Source organism: Triticum urartu, chromosome 3A, assembly GCF_056163025.1.
Source record: "Triticum urartu cultivar PI428250 chromosome 3A, HENAU_Tu73, whole genome shotgun sequence".
In the NCBI taxonomy this organism is placed as follows: domain Eukaryota; kingdom Viridiplantae; phylum Streptophyta; class Magnoliopsida; order Poales; family Poaceae; genus Triticum; species Triticum urartu.
In genome coordinates, this window is record NC_141875.1 from 324331917 (window position 1) to 324353843 (window position 21927).

The window sequence follows — 21927 nt, forward strand, 5'->3', positions numbered from 1 at the left end:
ACCACCGCTGCCGCCTCACCGCGCAGCCTAGATGAGCTCCTACTAGATGCTCGCTCTTCGGCCTTTCCCTGCAGCCCTCCGCACGCACGCACACGGACACCAGCAAGTAGCAGCCGCCCACTCCCGTGCTCACATACTATTTCCGCACTCCCACCAGCGATTGGTAGCCGCAGCAGGTGCCGTCTGCTTGTCCCTGTCGCCGGCGAGCTTCACCGTGAGCCATGGCTCCAAATCTCGCCCTTTTTGGTTCTTGTTCAAAGGCAACTCGCTTCCCACTATTTCACAAGCAAAGCTCCAGCTCGAGTGGCTTGTTTCACTATATCATAACCAAGAGGTCTTGGGATCAAGTCCTAGGTTCCCTGATTTTTTTCCCTTTGTTTCTTTTTTCCCAAACGCAGCACCTCGCCCTGGAGCCTCTTTTTGTCGCCATGTGCACTGCTTAGTATCCAGCACCCATGCTGTTTCGGCCCGATTAGTTTTTTCCAATTCTGCGAATTTCTCTATTATCCATAGCATTGCATATTTATAGATTTGTCACTGTTTTGCAATGTGCATAATTAAATGACCGTGCATCAGAATTAGGCAACTTGTACATGTAAAATGCTCGGAATTCTATGTACTTTCATAATATGCTGTTTTCATCAATGTTAAAATGTTTAAATGGCTGTTTGCATTTAGTTTGCATAAATGCTATGCCAAAATGCTTTATTTCATAACTAATTAACTGTTTCTCCGAATTTAATAAAGTTTATATGTAAATGGTGTAGAAAAATGCATAGATTAACATGGTCCACTTTATATTCCTGTTTAACAACATTAAAATATGGTTTAGGGCAGAACAGTACCAAATTCGTAAATTGCATATGAGGATTTTCCGGAATTGTTGTTTGTTGTTTTCGGCCTCATTTAACTTGCCTAGATAGGCAGTTTGCTCATGCTTCACCTCCTCCCATGTTTAACAACATTTAACATTGTTGGGTGCATAAATGGGAGAGAATTAAATACACAAATGTGGTGTTTCGTCAATATGCAACTCGTTGCATATTGAGCTCCATTTAATTTGTAGTATTGGTTGTTGCAGTTTGCCATGCCATGACACATTAAAATGTACATTCATCATACTTGGTTGAGCATCATGCCATGTTATGTGTTGTGTGTTAACCATGTTGTTTGCTTCTTTTCCAATTGTTCTCCTTCTCGATAGTTCCTGTTTCATTGCGATCGTGAGGATTCATTCAACTACGCCCGTTCGTCTTCTTCATGGACTCGTTCTTCTTCCTAGCGTGATTTCAGGCATGATGACCATCAACTTGGATCTAACTACTATCTTTGTTATGCTAGTTGTCTCGATGCTATCACTATGCCACACTACCTACCACTTGTTTATCAAGCCTCCCAATATGCCATGAAACAGCCTCTAACCTTTTTCACCCTCCCAGCAAACCGTTGTTTGGCTATGTTACTGCTTTGCTCAGCTCCTCTTATAGCATTGCTAGTTGCAGGTGCAGTTGCAGGTTATTACACGTAGGGACATGGATATCATGGGATATCACATTATCTCTTGTTTAATTAATGCATCTATATACTTAGTAAAGGGTAGAAGTCTCGGCCTTCTGCCTGGTGTTTTGTTCCACTCTTGTCGCCCTAGTTTCCGTCATACTGGTGTTATGTTCCTTGATTTTGCGTCCCTAACACGATGAGGGTTTATGGGCCCCTCTTGACAGTTCGCTTTGAATAAAACTCTTCCAGCAAGGCCCAACATTGGTTTTACCATTTTCTTAATAACAACTAAAACTTGCATACGGACTTTCCGGACCCCGAGGATTCTTACTCAACCCCCAGGCCAATGCTCGTCATGAGTGTTAGTCCAAACTAGAGAACCTTTCGGGGCCGCCCCGGGTGAACCTGGATTATTTTGGCACCTGTACGCGTAGCTCATCCGTCGTGGCCTGAGACGAGATACGCGCGGCTACTATCAGGGTGTCAGCACGTCGGGAGGTCTTGCTGGATTTGTTTTACCATTAGCAAAATGTATTGTGCACCGAGATTCCGAGTCTGATAGGAGGGTCCCAAGATGGAGGATTGTCTCCGTGGATCGTGAGCTTGTCATAGGCTAAATTGGGACCCCCTGCAGGGTTTAAACTTTCGAGAGTCGTGCCCGCGGTTATGTGGCAGATGGAAATTTGTTAATATCCGGTTGTAGTGAACTTGAAGTAAACTCAATTTAAAATACACCAACCACGTGTGTAACCATGACTGTCTCTTTTCGGGTGTGTTCGAGAAGAGAACACGGTTGGGTTATGTTTGAACGTAAGTAGTTCAGGATCAGTTCTTGATCATTACTAGTTTGCGACCGTTTGCGTAGTTTCTCATCTTATTCTTGTACTCATAAGTTAGCCACTATATGATGCTTAGTGCTGCTGCGACCTCATCACTTATCCTTTCCATACCCATTGAGCTTTGCTAGTCTTGATACCCATGGTAATGGGATTGCTGAGTCCTCGTGGCTCACAGATTAATAAAACAACAGTTGCAGGCACATGTAATGCGACGATCATGACGTGAGAGCAATGTTTACTTGTTTTGGAGTTCCTCTTCTTCTTCGTTGATCTTGGGATAGGTTCCTGGTTGGCAGCCTGGGCTAGCAGGGTGGATGTCGTTTGAGTTTCTGTTTATGCTTCATCCGTAGTCGGATGTTGTTCTCTTGCATAATGTTTGATGTATTCTTGTGGTACTTGTATTCCCTTTGTATGTATCCCCAACTATTATGTAATGGTACGATGCAATGATATCCACCTTGCAAAAGCATGTTAATATGCGATTCTATCCTGGGTGGGACCTTCAAGTTACTTTAGGATAGAGTCACATATTGGGCTTGACAAGTTGGTATCAGAGCCTCGACCGACCATACGAGCCCCCTTGATTGACCGTAGTTCGTCGTTGTCGAGTCTAGAAGAAAACTTTTTTTCGGATTCTAGTTAGATCGGAGAGTAGGAATTCTTTTTACTCCTCAGCCCCTTCGTCGGTCTGTTGAGAAATCTTGGCGTATGTGTGTTGACTTACTCCTCTCCCCCTTTAGTTTTTTTAAGATCACGCAGGCTTCTTTTGATCATTGTATTCTCAATCTCCCTTTTCATCCGGCGCACTTCTTTTGAGTCATTAGACCCTCGTCATCTTTTACGAGATCAATCATCAGTTCTTTATCAATGACGTTGCTCCCTCGTATGAAGTTGTTTTTCTTTTTCCCACCCGCCCACCCTTTTTTTCTTCTCGGAGCCGGATTCTGTAATCGAGTATCCATCCTACTCACGCGAAGCCTCTGCATTCTTTCCTCAATTATTCCAACCGATGCTTTTCTCTTCAAGTTATTCGTTGGTTCCCCATTCCAAGTTGCCTTTTTTTCTGACCCTCCCACCCCTTTTTCTTCCCGTAGTTTGAGCCTCTATTTGAGCATCAATTTTATTTGTGCGGATCCTTCTCAGTCTTTCCTCAATTGTCTCAACCGGTGAATTCTTGTCTAGTTAATCATTCGTTGTCTCGTTTTCTTTCCGGTGGATCCAATTCAATTATTTCGTTGTAGATCATATTACTTTCCTCGACTCAAGTGTTCCCCCTTGATCGTTTGCCTCTCGCCAGTTTATCCTTCCGGAGTGCTCAAGACATCTCAGAAGATTCATGTTTGCATTCAATTATTTCAAGGTTGTCACCTCATTCAAGTCTTTCAATCGTTCTGGTGTGTCATCTCTTATTCAATTCCTCTCAATGGTGTTTCTTTTCAGTGGGCCCTAACCCACAGGTATTTTCCCAAGATCTTACCTGACTCTTCTAATTTTCCCGGAGTTATTCTCAAATTCTTTTCGAAGTTTGACGTAAGAATGAATTTCATCAGTCAGATGCTTTTCCAAGATCGATTTCAAATTATTTTCATTGTTGGCTCACCCTCTTCGCTTTTCATTCTCCCGGTGTATCTCAACAATTTTGGTGGTGTTCCTCATCGCCATTCTCAACATTTGAAGACCGAAGAAGAGTTTTCCTCTAAATCTTGTCCATTCTCTTGAAGATTCGTGGTTCTAGATTTATGTTGTCCTTTCAAATTATTCTGTTTGTCAAAAATTCTTTTCTTACCCATCCGGAGTATGTCAGGAGTTGTTTTCCATTTTGTTTCACCAGAGGCCGTCACTATAGAAGAATTCTTCATTCATGGCATTCTTTTCGCGTTCTCAAATTCTTCCAGTGATTCGTTCAAGTTTTCTTTAATCAAAGCATGATCTCTTCATTCTCTTGTATCTAAATCCCCTCAAGCATATTTGTTCTTTTAATTCTTCATGGTGATTTATTATATTTTCATCATCCGTTTCGATTCTCACATTGGTTTGTTCAAGATTCCTCCTACTTTGCTATTGTATCAATTAATTCATGCTTTCCAAATCCTACCGGTCATTTGTTGAAGAGCTACCTCAAGTTTTTTCTATATCTCTTCTTAATCCTTTTCAAGAGGAATAAGTTGCATGCAAAATCCGTTAGTCATCAATTAAATTTGATGAGGATAAGCATAACGTAATTCTTATTCTCATTTCATCGTGGTCAAGTAATTCCTTCCTTCGGAGATTGTTCATGATGAATAATTTCTTGCTTCTAAGATGTTCATCTTTTCTTATCCAGAGTTCTAAGGTTTTCTTGGTTGACTTGTCGCGAAGATCAATCTAAATCATTGCAAGGATAAATATTGTTCTTTTCAACATTCGTTTCTTAATCCTTTGTTTACCAGAGTTCTTCATGGTGGTTCATAAAGGATTTAATTCATTCTTCAAGAGTTCGTCAAGATTCTTTTGGAGGAGCTCAAGTATTTTTTCTTATTGCGTCTCGAAGTGCAAGTAATTCTCCATATTCTTTTGAAGTGGAGTTTTGCATTTCTTCGTTCTTCTGAGCTATTCAAGCATTTGGTTGTGGCATAATTTCACCTCAAGTTTTGAGATGTTTTTCCATAAGCCCAGAACAAGCTTATTCTTTACATTGTTGAATTTCCAACAACTCCATTCAATCCTTCCTTGCAAGGATTCTTCTCCATTCCATTATGGTGGAAGTTGTCTTTTGTTTTTTCCCTTACTTTTCCTTCCAATAATTTACCTTCTATTCTCCCGTTCCGGAGGCACTGTGATGTTGCTCTTTTCGCCCATCATCTAGTTAATCCTTGCTTATCCATTTTACAGGAGTGTCAAGTCCTCTTTTGAAGTCCTTTCTTGCCAATCTCTGTTTCCTTTTCTACTCGGACACTATCCGAATTATTTCGTTCTTATTCCTATTCTATCTTGTTCTAACCAGAGTGGTTTTAGAGTCTATCTTACTACTTAAGCCTTTGATTCTCGTCATAATCATCGTTCCTCTTTTCTAACCGAGTGCTCTCGATCTTGTTCATCTCCTCTCTTGCGTTCTTATTTCACCTCATCCTCTTTCTCTTCCGTCTCATTCCTAAGATCTCGGGACAAGATCTCTTGTTAGTGGAGGAGAGTTGTAATGCCCCGAGACCGATGCTCCATATGCCTTCCATTTTTTTAGTTGTTGCCGTGTGTTTATTTTGTTTTATTGCATTATCATAATTCTTTTGCATGTGTCATTCCTCTATGTTGATGCCATGACCATGCTGAGTGCCATGTCATATTTTGCTTCTTGCTTCATGATCATCATTGTTTACATAGCATTGTGCCTCTTGTCATTTTGCACTTCATCATAATCACCATGTGCATTGCATTGTTCCTGATGTTGTCTTGCTCTATTCATGTTATATGTATCAACCCCCCTTGCTATATCTCTCAAACCTAGCCATGCACCAACACCTTCTTCTTCTTGTTCTTCTTCTTCTTCTTCTTCTTCTTCTTCTTCTACTCCATTATGCAAGTGAGTTCTTCCCTTCCACATTAATGTCCATTCTTTTCCTGAAGCTAGTGCACTATGCCTACACCCTCTCTGCCAATTTTAGGAGCATTTGAATATGTTTTGGTTGGGTTCAAAAATGGCTCAAGTTTCAATTTAATTCATACTTGAATTATTTTTCTACCTCTAAAAAATTGCCAGGGCAATTTATTCAAGTAGAACCTATTTCCAGGAGTATAGGCATATATTTTCATCTCTCATATTCCTTTCCAAACTCCCTAGCCTTTTGCTTTTTTAAACCTGGAGGTTTAAATTTCTAGAAGTAGAAACAAAAGGGAAGAAGGCCTACCTCCCAGCGTAGCCACCTGGGCTTCCTTCAGCCCAGCTAGCAGCAGCCCGCAGGTGACCAGTTCCCCTGGTACATTTCCATCGTGGCAGCCCGCTTCAGCTCCCGCGGGCCCGCGTGTCATTTTCTCCACCTCACCTTTCTTCCTCCTCCTGTTGCTTTTCCCATCTCATATTAAAACTGCGCGCTGCCGCACATGGCCATCGAGGCAGCCAGCCGCGCCTCACCCCTCCTATAAAGCCCAAGCCGAGCCCCCTTAGGGTTTCCCTCTCGCCACGGCCACCGTTTCCCTTCCCCTGTTACTCCTTCTTCCTCAAGAGAGAGAGAGAGACCACAGAGCTCCCGTAGCACTCCCATGGCTCCGCTGCGGCCATAGCCTCCTCCTTCATTGTCTTCCTCCTGGTCGGATCGCCTACGTCGTCTTCATCATCTTCCATCAAGGCCAGGAGCCGGAAGGACCCAAGGCCGACGCGATCGACTCCCTCCACAACGTCGTCTTCTCTGCTTCCTCTTCTTCACGGACACCGGTGATCAGCGCGTCCCCAAGCCGTCTTCATTGCTTCTCCGACCTCCCTGCCAACAAATTCGAGCCCCTCATGAGCTCCTCTCGCAAACACCTCCTTTTCCCTTTCAAATCCATGCATGTAGGCATCGCTCCGGTCGAGATTGTGCACGACCACCATGAGTTAGTTCGTGGAGCTCCTGCTGTTTTCTTTCGCGAGCCTGTGGTCTGTTCCTGCATGAGCACACCCACACATCATGCGTAACTCGCTCCCCACGCCGCACCGCACACCCACAGCACCGCCTCGCCAAGCACCACCGTTGTCGCCTCACCGCGTAGCCGAGACGAGCTCCTACTAGATGCTCGCGCTCTGGCCTTCCCCTGCAGCCCTCCGCACGCACGCACACAGACACCGGCAAGCAGCAGCCGCTCGCTCCCGCGCTCACATACCATTTCCACACTCCCGCCGGCGCTTGGTAGCCGCAGCAGGTGCCGCCTGCTTGTCCCTGTCGCCGGCGAGCTTCACCGTGAGCCATGGCTCCAAATCTCGCTGTTTTTAGTTCTTGTTCAAAGGCGACTCGCTTCCCTTTGTTTCACAAGCAAAGGTCTAGCCTGAGTGGCTCGTTACACTACATTCTAACCAGGAGGTCTTGGGAGCACTGCTTAATATCCAGCGCCCATGCTCAGATTTGCCATTGTTTTGCAATGTGCATAATTAAAGGACCGTGCATCAGAATTAAGCAACTTATACATGTAAAATGCTCAGAATTTCATGTACTTTCATAATATGCTTTTTTCATCCATGTTAAAAATGTTTAAATTGCTGTTTTCATTTAATTTCCATAAATGCTATGCCAAAATGCTTTATTTCATAACTAATTAACCGTAGCTCTGAATTTAATAAACTTTATATGTTAAAAACGCAGCAACTGGCCCTGGAGCCTCTTTCTGTCGCATGTGCACTGCTTAATATCCAGCGCCCATGCTCAGATTTGCCATTGTTTTGCACTGTGCATAATTAAAGGACTGTGCATTAGAATTAAGCAACTTATACATGTAAAATGCTCAGAATTTCATGTACTTTCATAATATGCTGTTTTCATCCATGTTAAAATGTTTAAATTGCTGTTTTCATTTAATTTCCATAAATGCTATGCCAAAATGCTTTATTTCATAACTAATTAACCGTAGCTCCTAATTTAATAAACTTTATATGTTAAAAACGTAGCAACTGGCCCTGGAGCCTCTTTCTGTCGCCTGTGCACTGCTTAATATCTAGTGCCCATGCTCAGATTTGCCATTGTTTTGCAATGTGCATAATTAAAGGACAGTGCATCAGAATTAAGCAACTTATACATGTAAAACGCTCAGAATTTCATGTACTTTCATAATATGCTGTTTTCATCCATGTTAAAATGTTAAAATTGCTGTTTTCATTTAATTTGCATAAATGCTATGCCAAAATGCTTTATTTCATAACTAATTAACCGTAGCTCCGAATTTAATAAACTTTATATGTTAAAAACGCAGCAACTGGCCCTGGAGCCTCTTTCTGTCGCCTGTGCACTGCTTAATATCCAGCGCCCATGCTCAGATTTGCCATTGTTTTGCAATGTGCATAATTAAAGGACCGTGCATCAGAATTAAGCAACTTATACATGTAAAATGCTCAGAATTTCATGTACTTTCATAATATGCTGTTTTCATCCATGTTAAAATGTTTAAATTTCTGTTTTCATTTAATTTGCATAAATGCTATGCCAAAATGCTTTATTTCATAACTAATTAACCGTAGCTCCGAATTTAATAAACTTTATATGTTAAAAACGCAGCAACTGGCCCTGGAGCCTCTTTCTGTCGCATGTGCACTACTTAATATCCAGCGCCCATGTTGTTTCGGCCCGATTAGATTTTTCCAGTTCTGCGATTTTCTCTATTATCCATAGCATTGCATACTTACATATTTGCCATTGTTTTGCAATGTGCATAATTAAAAGACCGTGCATCAGAATTAAGCAACTTATACATGTAAAATGCTCAAAATTTCATGTACTTTCATAATATGTTGTTTTCATCCATGTTAAAATGTTTAAATTGCTGTTTTCATTTAATTTGCATAAATGATATGCCAAAATGCTTTATTTCATAACTAATTAACCATAGCTCCGAATTTAATAAACTTTATATGTAAATGGTTTAGAAAATGCATAGATTAACATGATGCACTTTATTTTCCTGTCTAACAATTTTAAAATATGGTTTAGGGCAGAACAATATCAAATTCGTAAATTGCATATGAGGATTTTCTGGAATTGTTGTTTGTTGTTTCGGGCCTCATTTAATTTGCCTAGATAGGTAGTTTGCTCATGATTCACCTCCTGCCATGTTTAACAACATTTAACATTGTTGGGTACATAAACGGGAGAGAATTAAATAAGTGAATGTGGTGTTTTGTCAATATGCAACTCATTACATATTGAGCACCACTTAATTTGTAGTATTGGTTTTTGCACTTTGCCATGCCATGACTCATTAAAATGGACATTCATCATACTTGGTTGAGCATCATGCCATGTTATGTGTTGTGTGTTTACCATGTTCTTTGCTTCTTTCTGGTTGTGCTCCTTCTCGATATTTCCTGTTTCGTTTTGATAATGAGGATTCGTTCAACTACGCCGGTTCATCTTCTTTATGGACTCGTTCTTCCTCCTAGCGGGATTTCAGGCAAGATGACCATCACCTTGGATCTCACTACTATCTTTGCTATGCTAGTTGTCGCAATGCTATCGCTATGTCGCGCTACCTACCATTTGTTTATCAAGCCTCCCAATATGCCATAAAATAGCCTCTAACCTTTTTCACCCTCCCAGCAAACCATTGTATGGCTATGTTACCACTTTGCTCAGCCCCTCTTATAGCGTTGCTAGTTGCAGGTGCAGTTGCAGGTTGTTCCATGTTGCGACATGGATATCATGGGATATCACAATATCTCTTGTTTAAGTAATGCATCTATATACTTGGTAAAGGGTGGAAGGCTCGGCCTTTTGCCTGGTGTTTTGTTCCACTCTTGCCGCCCTAGTTTCCATCATACCGGTATTATGTTCCTTGATTTCGCGTCCCTAACACGGTGAGGGTTTATGGGCCCCTCTTGACAATTCGCTTTGAATAAAACTCTTCCAGCAAGGCCCAGCATTGGTTTTACCATTTGCCTACTAACAACTAAAACTTGCATAGGGACTTTCCAGACCCCGAGGCTGCTTAATCAACCCCTGGGCCAATGCTTCTCATGAGTGTTGGTCCAGACAAGAGCATTGTGCAGGCCGCACGGGCCAACCTGGGTTATTTAGGCACCTGTACGCATAGCTGATCCGTCGTGGCCTGAGATGACATACGCGCGGCTACTATCAGGGTGTCAGCACGTCGGGAGGTCTTGCTGGATTTGTTTTACCATTGTCGAAATGTCTTATGCACCTGGATTCCGAGTCTGATCGGACGGTCCTAAGATGGAGGACTGTCTCCGTGGATCGTGAGCTTCTCATGGGCTAAGTTGGGACACCCCTGTAGGGTTTAAATTTCAAGAGCCGAGCCCACGGTAATGTGGCAGATGGGAATTTGTTAATATCCGGTTGTAGTGAACTTGAAGTAAACTCAATTTAAAATACACCAGTCGCGTGCGTAACCGTGACTATCTCTTTCGGGTGTGTTCGAGAAGAGAACACGGCTGGGTTATGTTTGAATGTAAGTAGTTCAGGACGAGTTCTTGATCATTACTAGTTTGCGACCGTCTGCGTAGTTTCTCATCTTATTCTTGTACTCGTAAGTTAGCCACCATATGATGCTTAGTGCTGCTGCAACCTCATCATTTATCCTTTCCATACCCATTAAGCTTTGCTAGTCTTGATACCCATGGTAATGGGATTGCCGAGTCCTCGTGGCTCACAGATTAATAAAACAACAGTTGCAGGCACATGTAATGCGACGATCATGACGTGATAGCAATGTTTACTTGTTTTGGAGTCCCTCTTCTTCTTCGTCGATCTTGGGATAGGTTCCTGGTCGGCGGCCTGGGCTAGCAGGGTGGATGTCGTTTGAGTTTCTATTTATGCTTCATCCGTAGTCAGATGTTGTTCTCTTGTATAATGTTTGATGTATTCTTGTGGTACTTGTATGCCCTTTGTATGTATCCCCAACTATTATTTAATGGTAGGATGCAATGATATCCACCTTGCAAAAGCGTGTCAATATGCGGTTCTATCCTGGGTGGGACCTTCGAGTTCCTTTAGGATAGAGTCACATATTGGCCTTGACAAGTTGGTATCAGAGCCTCGACCGACCATAGGAGCCCCCTTGATTGACCGTAGTTGGCCGTTGTTGAGTCTAGAAGAAAACTTTTTTTGGAGTCTAGTTATATCAGAGAGTAGGAATTCTTGTTACTCCTCAGCCCCTTCGTCGGTCTGTTGAGAAATCTTGGCGTAGATGCGTTGACTTACTCCTCCCCCCCTTCAATTTTTTTTAAGATCACGCAGGCTTCTTTTGATCATTGTATTCTCAATCTCCCTTTTCATCCGGCGCACTTCTTTTGAGTCATTAGACCCTCGTTGTCTTTTACGAGATCAATCCTCAGTTCTTTATCAATGACGTTGCTCCCTCGTATGAAGTTGTCTTTCTTTTTGCCACCTACCCACCATTTTTTTCTTGGAGCCGGAGTGCGTAATCGAGTATCCATCCTACTCACGCGAAGCCTCTGCATTCTTTCCTCAATTATTCCAACCAGTGCTTTTCTCCTCAAGTTATTCGTCGGTTCCCCGTTCCATGTTGCCTTTTTTCTGGCCCTCCCACCCCTTTTTCTTCCCAGAGTCTGAGCCTCTATTTGAGCATCAATTTTATTTGTGCGGAGCCTTTTCATTCTTCCCTTAATTGTCTCAACCGGTGAATTCTTGTCTAGTAATCATTCGTTGTCTCATTTTCTTTCCGGTGGATCCAATTCAAGTATTTCATTGTTGATCATATTTGTTTCCTCGACTCAAGTGTTTCCCGTTGCTCGTTCGCCTCTCACCAGTTTATCCTTCCGGAGTGCTCAAGACATCTCGGAATATTCGTGTTTGCATTCATTTATTTTGAGGTTTTCACCTCATTCAAGTCTTTCAATCGTTCCGGTGCATCATCTCTTCTTCAATTCCTCTCAACGGTGTTTCTTTCCAGTGGGCTGATATGTCTCCAACATATCTATTATTTTAAGTTGCTCCATGCTATTATATTATCTATTTTGGATGTTAATGGGCTTTATTTTACACTTTTATATCATTTTTGGGACTAACCAACTAACCGGAGGCCCAGCCTAAATTGCTATTTTTTGCCCATTTTAGGGTTTCGAAGAAAAGGAATATCAAACGGAGTCCAAACGGAATGAAACCTTCGGGAACGTGATTTTCTCAGCAAACGTGATCCAGGAGACTTGGAGTGTGCATCAAGAAACGATCGAGGAGGGCACGAGGCAAGGGGCGCGCTTACCCCCTGTGCACCCTCCACCCTCGTGGGCCCCTCATTGCTCCACTGACGTACTTCTTCCTCCTATATATATCCACGTACCCCCCAAACATCCAGGAGCACCACGAAAACCTAATTCCACCGCCGCAACCTTCTATACCTAACGGATCCCATCTTGGGGCCTTTTCCGGAGCTGCACCGGAGGGGGCATTGATCACGGAGGGCCTCTACATCAACTCCATGGCCTCTCCGGTGATGTGTGAGTGGTTCACTTTAGACCTTCGGGTCCATAGTTATTAGCTAGATGGCTTCTTCTATCTCTTTGGATCTCAATACAAAGTTCTCCTCGATCTTCTTGGAGATCTATTCAAAGTAATCTTCTTTTGCTGTGTGTTTGTCGAGATCCAATGAATTGTGGGTTTATGATCCAGATTATCTATGAACAATATTTGATTCTCCTCTGAATTCTTTTATGTATGATTGGTTTATCTTTGCAAGTCTCTTCGAATTATCAGTTTGGTTTGGCCTACTAGATTGATCTTTCTTGCAATGGGACAAATGCTTAGCTTTGGGTTCAATCTTGCGGTGCTCAATCTCAGTGACAGAAACGGAACCGAAACATATTGTATTGTCGCCATCGAGGATAAAAAGATGGGGTTTATATCATATTGCATGAGTTTAGCCCTCTACATCATGTCATCTTCCTTAAAGCATTACTCTGTTCTTATGAACTTAATACTCTAGATGCATGCTAGATAGCGGTCGATGTGTGGAGTAATAGTAGTAGATGCAGAATTGTTTCAGTCTACTTGTCTCGGATGTGATGCCAATATACATGATCATACCTAGATATTCTCATAACTGTGTTCAATTCTGTCAATTGCTAGACAGTAATTCGCTTACCCACCGTAATACTTATGCTCTTGAGAGAAGCCACTAGTGAAACCTATGGCCCCCGGGTCTATCTTCCATCATATTAATCTTCCAATACTTAGTTATTTCTATTTCCGTTTATTTTACTTTGCATCTTTATGTCTCTATATTATAAAAATACTAAAAATATTTTCTTATCATATCTATCAGATCTCACTCTCGTAAGTGACCGTGAAGGGATTGACCACCCCTTTATCGCGTTGGTTGCGAGGTTCTTATTTGTTTGTGTAGGTGCGTGGGACTCGAGCGTGATCTCCTACTAGATTGATACCTTGGTTCTCAAAAACTGAGGGAAATACTTACGCTACTTTACTGCATCACCCTTTCCTCTTCAAGGGAAAACCAACGCAATGCTCAAGAGGTATCAAGAAGGATTTCTGGCGCCATTGCCGGGGAGATTCATGCCAAGTCAAGTCAAGATTTGACTCCCGACGACGAGCCATTACTGGCACCTTTGTTGGAGAGTCTACGCACAAGTCAGGACATACCAAGTACCCATCACAAACTCTTATCCCTCGCATTACATTATTTGCCATTTGCCTCTCGTTTTCCTCTCCCCCAGTTCACCCTTGCCGTTTTATTCGCCCTCTCCTTCCGTTCGCCTCTTTTTCCTTCCTGCCTTCTGTGTACTCGTTCTTTTTGCAATCTGTTGCCATCATGTCTGAAACTAGGGAGGTTATCGTTGATAAGGATAATAATATGGAAAATTTTGATGCTATTGATGACCCTCTTGAAAATCCTACAATTTTACACACTAAAAAGTTTCGGATTGGTAGCAATAATATTATTGGGAAGGGAGTTATCCAAGATTTCTTTACTCGTGCCGATGCTTTGCCTTCTGTGGGTAGTTCTATTCTTCGTAGAACTAGTAGTCTTGCGGACACTATCGCCATGCTTGTAGTTGAACTTGAAAGGCAGTTTATGCACATGCATCCTTGCATACAAAGGATTTTCCTAGAATTTTCTAATATTGAGCATTCTTCTGTTAAGCATGCCGCTACAATCTTTTTGGCTCATGATTTCAGATTTATAATAAGAGAGGCCAAAGAAATCTTTGCGCACTATAGGGTGGACGCTGCCCATCCTCCCATAGAGGCACTCCTTTTTGATCAAGAGGAAGCAATGCGATTTCAATATCTAGACTGTGTTGCTTTTAATGAGAACCTTAGAAAAAAGGCTCCTACCAATGTTCTAGTTGATAAAATTTCTGAACTTAATAATGATTTTGCTATTCGAAATAATGATATAGGATATTCTCTCGAGTATAGGCTCACGAAGTTTTGTGAAAAGAATGCTTATAATGATGAATTGGTTGTGCAATATGAAGGGCCAAAGAAGGAACCTATACCTCCCAAAATTGATCTTGGGGACTTCTGTCCCATTAAATTTAGCCATTTTGATTACTTTTGCTTGCCTCAAAGAAAACTTGCTACTGAACATAGAGAATATGAAATGATTTTTTGTGATCTATCCTATTATTATGGCAATACCTAGATCTATGATTGCTTTTATGCCTAGCTAGGGGCGCTAAACGATAGCGCTTGTTGGGAGGCAACCCAATTTTTTTTATTCCTTGATTTTTGCTCCTGTTTAGTAATAAATAATTTATCTAGCCTCTATTTTGGTTGTGTTTTTTGTGTTAGTTAGTGTTTGTGGCAAGTAGAACCGTTGGGAAGATTTGGGGAATGTCTTTTTGATCTTGCTGTAAAAAACATAAACTTTAGCGCTCACGAGAATTGCTTCCATTTTATTTGGAAAGTGCTATTTAGTTAATTATTTTTGCAGATGATTAGTAGATAAATTCCTCACGTCCAGCAATTTATTTTAGAATTTTTGGGGTTCCATAAGTTGCGTTAGCTACAGATTACTACAGACTGTTCTCTTTTTGACAGATTCTGTTTTTCGTGTGTTGTTTGCTTATTTTGATGAATCTATGGCTAGTAAAAGAGTTTATAAACCATAGAGAAGTTAGAATACAGTAGGTTCAACACCAATATAAATCAAGAATGAGTTCATTGCAGTACCTTTTAGTGGTGTTTTGTTTTCTTTCGCTAACGGAGCTCACGAGATTTTCTATTTTGAGTTTTATGTTGTGAAGTTTTCAAGTTTTGGTAAAGATTTGATGGATTATGGAACAAGGAGTGGCAAGAGCCTAAGCTTGGGGATGCCCATGGCACCCCATGGTAAAACTCAAGGACACCAAAAATCCTACGCTTGGGGATGCCCCGGAAGGCATCCCCTCTTTCATCTTCGTCTATCGGTACCTTTACTTGGAGCTATATTTTTATTCACCACATGATATTTGTTTTTCTTGGAGCGTCTTGTATGATTTGAGTCTTTGCTGTACACACCTTTTGAGAGAGACTCACATGATCGGGAATTTATTAGAATACTCTATGTGCTTCACTTATATCTTTTGAGCTATATAGTTTTTGCTCTAGTGCTTCACTTATATCTTTTAGAGCACGGCGGTGGTTTTATTTTATAGAAATAATTGATCTCTCATGCTTCACTTATATTATTTTGAGAGTCCTTTAGAACAACTTGGCAATAATAAAAACTTTCATGAAAGTGCATTGAATACTATGAGAAGTTTGATACTTGATAATTGTTTTGAGATATGGAGATGGTGATATTAGAGTCATGCTAGTTGAGTAGTTGTGAATTTGAGAAATACTTGTGTTAAAGTTTGTGATTCCCGTAGCATGCACGTATGGTGAACCGTTATGTGATGAAATCGGAGCATGATTTATTTATTGATTATCCTCCTTATGAGTGGCGGTCGGGGACGAGCGATGGTCTTTTCCTACCAATCTATCCCCCTAGGAGCATGCGCGTAATACTTTGTTTCGATAACTAATAGAATTTTGCAATAAGTATGTGAGTTCTTTATGACTAATGTTGAGTCCATGGATTATACACACTCTCACCCTTCCACCATTGCTAGCCTCTCTAATATCGCGCTACTTTCGCCGGTACCACAAACCCACCATATACCTTCCTCAAAACAGCCACCATACCTACCTATTATGGCATTTCCATAGCCATTCCGAGATATATTGCCATGCAACTTTCCATCGTTCCGTTATTATGACATGCTTCATCATTGTCATATTTCTTGCATGATCATGTAGTTGACATCGTATTTGTGGCAAAGCTACCGTTCATAGTTTTCATACATGTCACTCATGCATCATTGCACATCCCGGTACACCGCCGGAGGCATTCACATAGAGTCATATTTTGTTCTAATTATCGAGTTGTAATTTTTGAGTTGTAAGTAAATAAAGTGTGATGATCATCATTATTAGAGCATTGTCCCAGTGAGGAAAGGATGATGGAGACTATGATTCCCCCAAAAGTCGGGATGAGACTCCGGACGAAAAAAGAAAGAAAGAAAAGAGGCAAAAAAATAAAATAAAGAAGGCCCAAAGAAAAAAAATGAGAGAAAAAGAGAGAAGGGACAATGTTACTATCCTTTTGGAACACTTGTGCTTCAAAGTAGCACCATGATCTTCATGATAGAGAGTCTCCTATTATATCGCTTTCATATACTAGTGGGAATTTTACATTATAGAACTTGGCTTGTATATTCCAATGATGGGCTTCCTCAAAATTTCCCTAGGTCTTCATGAGCAAGCAAGTTGGATGCACACCCACTTAGTTCTTTTGTTGAGCTTTCATACACATATAGCTCTAGTGCATCCGTTGCATGGCAATCCCTACTCACTCACATTGATATCTATTAATGGGCATCTCCATTGCCCGTTGACATGCCTAGTTGATGTGAGACTATCTTCTCCTTTTTGTATTCTCCACAACCACCATTCTATTCCACCATAGTGCTATATCCATGGCTCACGCTCATATATTGCGTGAAGATTGAAAAAGTTTGAGAACATCAAAAGTATGAAACAATTGCTTGGCCTGTCATCGGGGTTGTGCATGATTTAAATATTTTGTGTGGTGAAGATAGAGCATAGCCAGACTATATGATTTTGTAGGGATAACTTTCTTTGGCCAGGTTATTTTGAGAAGACATGATTGCTTAGTTAGTATGCTTGAAGTATTATTATTTTTATGTCAAAATTAAACTTTTATCTTGAATCTTTCGGATCTGAACATTCATGCAACAATAAAGAAAAATTACATTGAGAAATATGTTAGAAAGCATTCCACATCAAAAAAATTCTTTTAACATTTACCTACTCGAGGACGAGCAGGGATTAAGCTTGGGGATGCTTGATACGTCTCCAACGTATCTATAATTTTTGATTGATTTACACTTTTATATCATTTTTGGGACTAACCTACTAACCGGAGGCCCAACCCAAATTGTTGTTTTTTTGCCTATTTTAGGGTTTCGAAGGAAAGGAATATCAAACAGAGTCCAAACAGGATGAAACCTTCGGAAACATGATTTTCTAAGCAAACGTGATCCAGGAGACTTGGAGTGTGCGTCAACGATCGAGGAGGGCACGAGGTAGGGGGGCGCGCCGACCCCCCTGGGCGCGCCCTCCACCCTCGTGGGCCCCTAGTTGCTCCACCGATGTACTACTTCCTCCTATATATATCCACGTACCCCCCAAACATCCAGGAGCACCATGAAAACCTAATTCCACTGCTGCAACCTTCTGTACCCGAGAGATGCCATCTTGGGGCCTTTTCCGGAGCTCCACCGGAGGGGGCATTGATCACGGAGGGCCTCTACATCAACTCCATGGCCTCTCCGGTGATGTGTGAGTAGTTTCCTTCAGACCTTTGGGTCCATAGTTATTAGCTAGATGGCTTCTTCTCTCTGTTTGGATCTCAATACAAAGTTCTCCTCGATCTTCTTGGAGATGTATTCGATGTAATCTTCTTTTGCGGTGTGTTTATCGAGATCCGATGAATTGTGGGTTTATGATCCAGATTATCTATGAACAATATTAGATTCTCATCTGAATTCTTTGATGTACGATTGGTTTATCTTTGCAAGTCTCTTCGAATCATCAGTTTGGTTTGGCCTACTAGATTGATCTTTCTTGCAATGGGAGAAGTGCTTAGCTTTGGGTTCAATCTTGCGGTGCTCGATCCCAGTGACAGAAAGGGAACCGACACGTATTGTATTGTTTCCATCGAGGATAAAAAGATGGGGTTTATATCGTATTGCATGAGTTTATCCCTCTACATCATGTCATCTTCCTTAAAGTATTACTCTGTTCTTATGAACTTAATACTCTAGATGCATGCTGGATAGTGGTCGATGTGTGGATTAATAGTAGTAGATGCAGAATCGTTTTGGTCTACTTGTCTCGGACGTGATGCCTATATACATGATCATACCTAGATATTCTTATAACTATGCTCAATTCTATCAATTGTTAGAACCCACCGTAATACTTATGCTCTTAAGAGAAGCCACTAGTGAAACCTATAGCTCCCGGGTCTATCTTCCATCATATTAATCTTCCAATACTTAGTTATTTCTATTGCCGTTTATTTTACTTTGCATCTTTATTTCTCTTTATCATAAAAATACCAAAAATATTATCTTACCATATCTATCAGATCTCACTCTCGTAAGTGACCGTGAAGGGATTGACAACCCCTTTATCGCATTGGTTGCGAGGTTCTTATTTGTTTGTGTAGGTGCGTGGGACTCGAGCGTGATCTCCTACTAGATTGATACCTTGGTTCTCAAAAACTGAGGGAAATACTTACGCTACTTTACTGCATCACCTTTCCTCTTAAATGGAAAACCAACGCAGTGCTCAAGAGGTAGCATGGGCCCTATCCCACAGGTCTTTTCCCAAGATCTTACCTGACTCTTCTAATTTTCCCGGAGTTATTCTCAAATTCTTTTCAAAGTTTGACGTAAGAATGAATTTCATTAGTCAGATGCTTTCCCAAGATTGATTTCGAATTATTTTAATTGTTGGCTCAACCTCTTCGCTTTTCATTCTCTCGGAGTATCTCAACAATTTTTGTGGTGTTCCTCATCGTCATTCTCAACATTTGAAGACCGAAGAAGAGTTTTCCTCTAAATCTTGTCCATTCTCTCGAAGATTCGTGGTTCTAGATTCATGTTATCCTCTCAAATTATTCTGTTTGTCAAAAATTCTTTTCTTACCCATCTGGAGTATATCAGGAGTTGTTTTCTTTTTTGTTTCACCGGAGGCCGTCACTTCAGAAGAATTTTTCATTCATGGCATTCTTTTCGCGTTCTCAAATTCTTCCAGTGATTCGTTTAGGTTTTCTTTAATCAATGCGTGATCTCTTCATTCTCTTGTATCTAAATCCCCTCAAGTACATTTGTTCTTTTAATTCTTCCCGGTGATTTATTCTCTTTTCATCATCCATTTCAATTCTCACAGTGGCTCGTTCAAGATTCCTCCTCCTTTGTTATCGTATGAATTAATTCATGCTTTCCAAATCCTATCGCTGATTTGTTGAAGAGCTTCCTTAAGTTTGCGCTATATCTCTTCTTAATCCTTTTCAAGAGGAATAAGTTGCATGCAAAATCCGTTAGTCATCAATTAAATTTGATGAGGATAAGCATAACGTAATTCTTATTCTCATTTCATCGTGGTCAAGTAATTCCTTCCTTCAGAGATTGTTTAGATGAATAATTTCTCGCTTCTAAGTTGTTCATCTTTTCTTATCCGGAGTTCTAAGTTTTTCTCGGTTGTCTTGTCGTGAAGCTCAATCTAAATCATTGCAAGGCTAAATATTGTTCTTTTCAACATTCGTTTGTTAATCCTTTGTTTACTAGTATTCTTCACGGTGGTTCATAATGGATTTAATTCAATCTTCAAGAGTTCATCAAGATTCTTTTGGAGGAGCTCAAGTATTTTTTTTCTTCATGCGTCTCGAAGTGCAAGTAATTCTCCGTATTCTTTTGAAGTGGAGTTTTGAATTTCTTCGTTCTTCTCGGCTATTCAAGCATTTGGTTGTGGCATAATTTCACCTCAAGTTTTGAGATGTTTTTCCATAAGCCCAGAACAAGCTTATTCTTTTCATTGTTGAATTTCCAACAATTCCGTTCGATACTTCCTTGCAAGGTTGCTTCTCAATTCCATTATGGTGGAAGTTGTCTTTTGTTTTCCCCCTTTCTTTTCCTTCCAATGATTTACCTTCTATTCTCCCATTCCGGAGGAACCGTGATGTTGCTCTTTTCACCCATCATCTAGTTAATCCTTGCTTATCCATTTTACAGGAGTGTCAAGTCCTCTTTTGAAGTCCTTTCTTGCCAATCTCTGTTTACTTTTCTACTTGGATGATATCCGAATTATTTCGTTCTTATTCCTTTTCTATCTTGTTCTAACCGGAGTGGTTTTAGAGTCCATCTTACTACTTAAGCCTTTGATTCTCGACATAATCGTTGTTCCTCTTTTCTACCCGAGTGCTCTCGATCTCGTTCATCTTCTCTCTTGCGTTCTTATTTCACCTCATCCTCTTTCTCTTCCGTCTCGTTCCTAAGATCTCGGGACAAGATCTCTTGTTAGTGGAGGAGAGTTGTCACGCCCCGAGACCGATGCTCCAGACGCCTTCCATTTATTTTAGTTGTTGCCGCGTGTTTATTTTGTTTGTTGCATTATCATAATTCTTTTGCATATTTCATTCCTCTATCTTGATGCCATGACCATGTTGAGTGCCTTGTCATATTTTGCGCTTCATGATCATCATTGTTTACATTGCATTGTGCCTCTTGTCATTTTGCATTTCATCATAATCACCATCTGCAGTGCATTTTTCATGATGTTGTCTTGCTCTATTCATGTTGTATGTATCAACCCCCCTTGCTATCTCTCTCAAACCTAGCCATGCACCATCACCTTCTTCTTCCTCTTCTTTTACTCCTTTATGCAAGTGTGTTCTTCCCTGCACCATTAATGTTCATTCTTTTCCTGATGCTAGTGCACCATGCCTACACCCTCTCTGCCAAATTTAGGGTCATTTGAATATGTTTTGGTTGGGTTCAAAAATGGCTCAAGTTTGAATTTAATTCAAACTTTAATTATTGTTCTACCTCTAAAAAATTGCTAGGGAAATTGATTCTAGTAGAACCTATTCCCAGGAGTATAGGCATATATTTGCATATCTCATATTCCTTTCCAAACTCACTGGCCTTTTCCTTTTCTAAACCTAGAGGTTTAAATTTCTACAAGAAGAAACAAAAGGGAAGATGGCCTACCTCCATGCGTAGCCACCTGGGCTTCCTCCAGCCCAACTAGCAGCAGCCCGCAGGTGACCAGTTGCCCTTGGTAGTTTTCCAGCGTGGCAGCCCGCTTCACTTCCCCCGGGCCCGCATGTCATTCTCTCCACCTCACCTTTCTTCCTCCTCCCGTTGCTTTTCCCCTCTCACAGTAAAACTGCACGTTGCCGCACATGGCCACCGAGGCAGCCAGCCGAGCCGCGCCTCGTCCCTCCTATAAAGCCCAGTCGAGCCCCCCTAGGGTTTCCCTCTCGCCGCCGCCACCCTTTCCCTTCCCATGTTACTCCTTCTTCCTCAAGAGACAGAGACCAGAGAGCTCCCGGAGCACTCCCATGGCTCCGCCACGGCCATAGCCTCCTCCTTTGTTGTCTTTGCTCCTGGTCGGCTCGCCTACGTCGTCTTCATCATCTTCCATCAAGGCCAGGAGCCGGAAGGACCCAAGGCCGACGACGTCGTCTTCTCTGCTTCCTCTTTTTCATAGACACCGGGGATCAGCGCATCCCCAAGCCGTCTTCACTGCATCGCCGACCTCCCTGCCAACAAATTCGAGCCCCTCATGAGCTCCTCTCGCAAACTCCTCCTTTCCCTTGC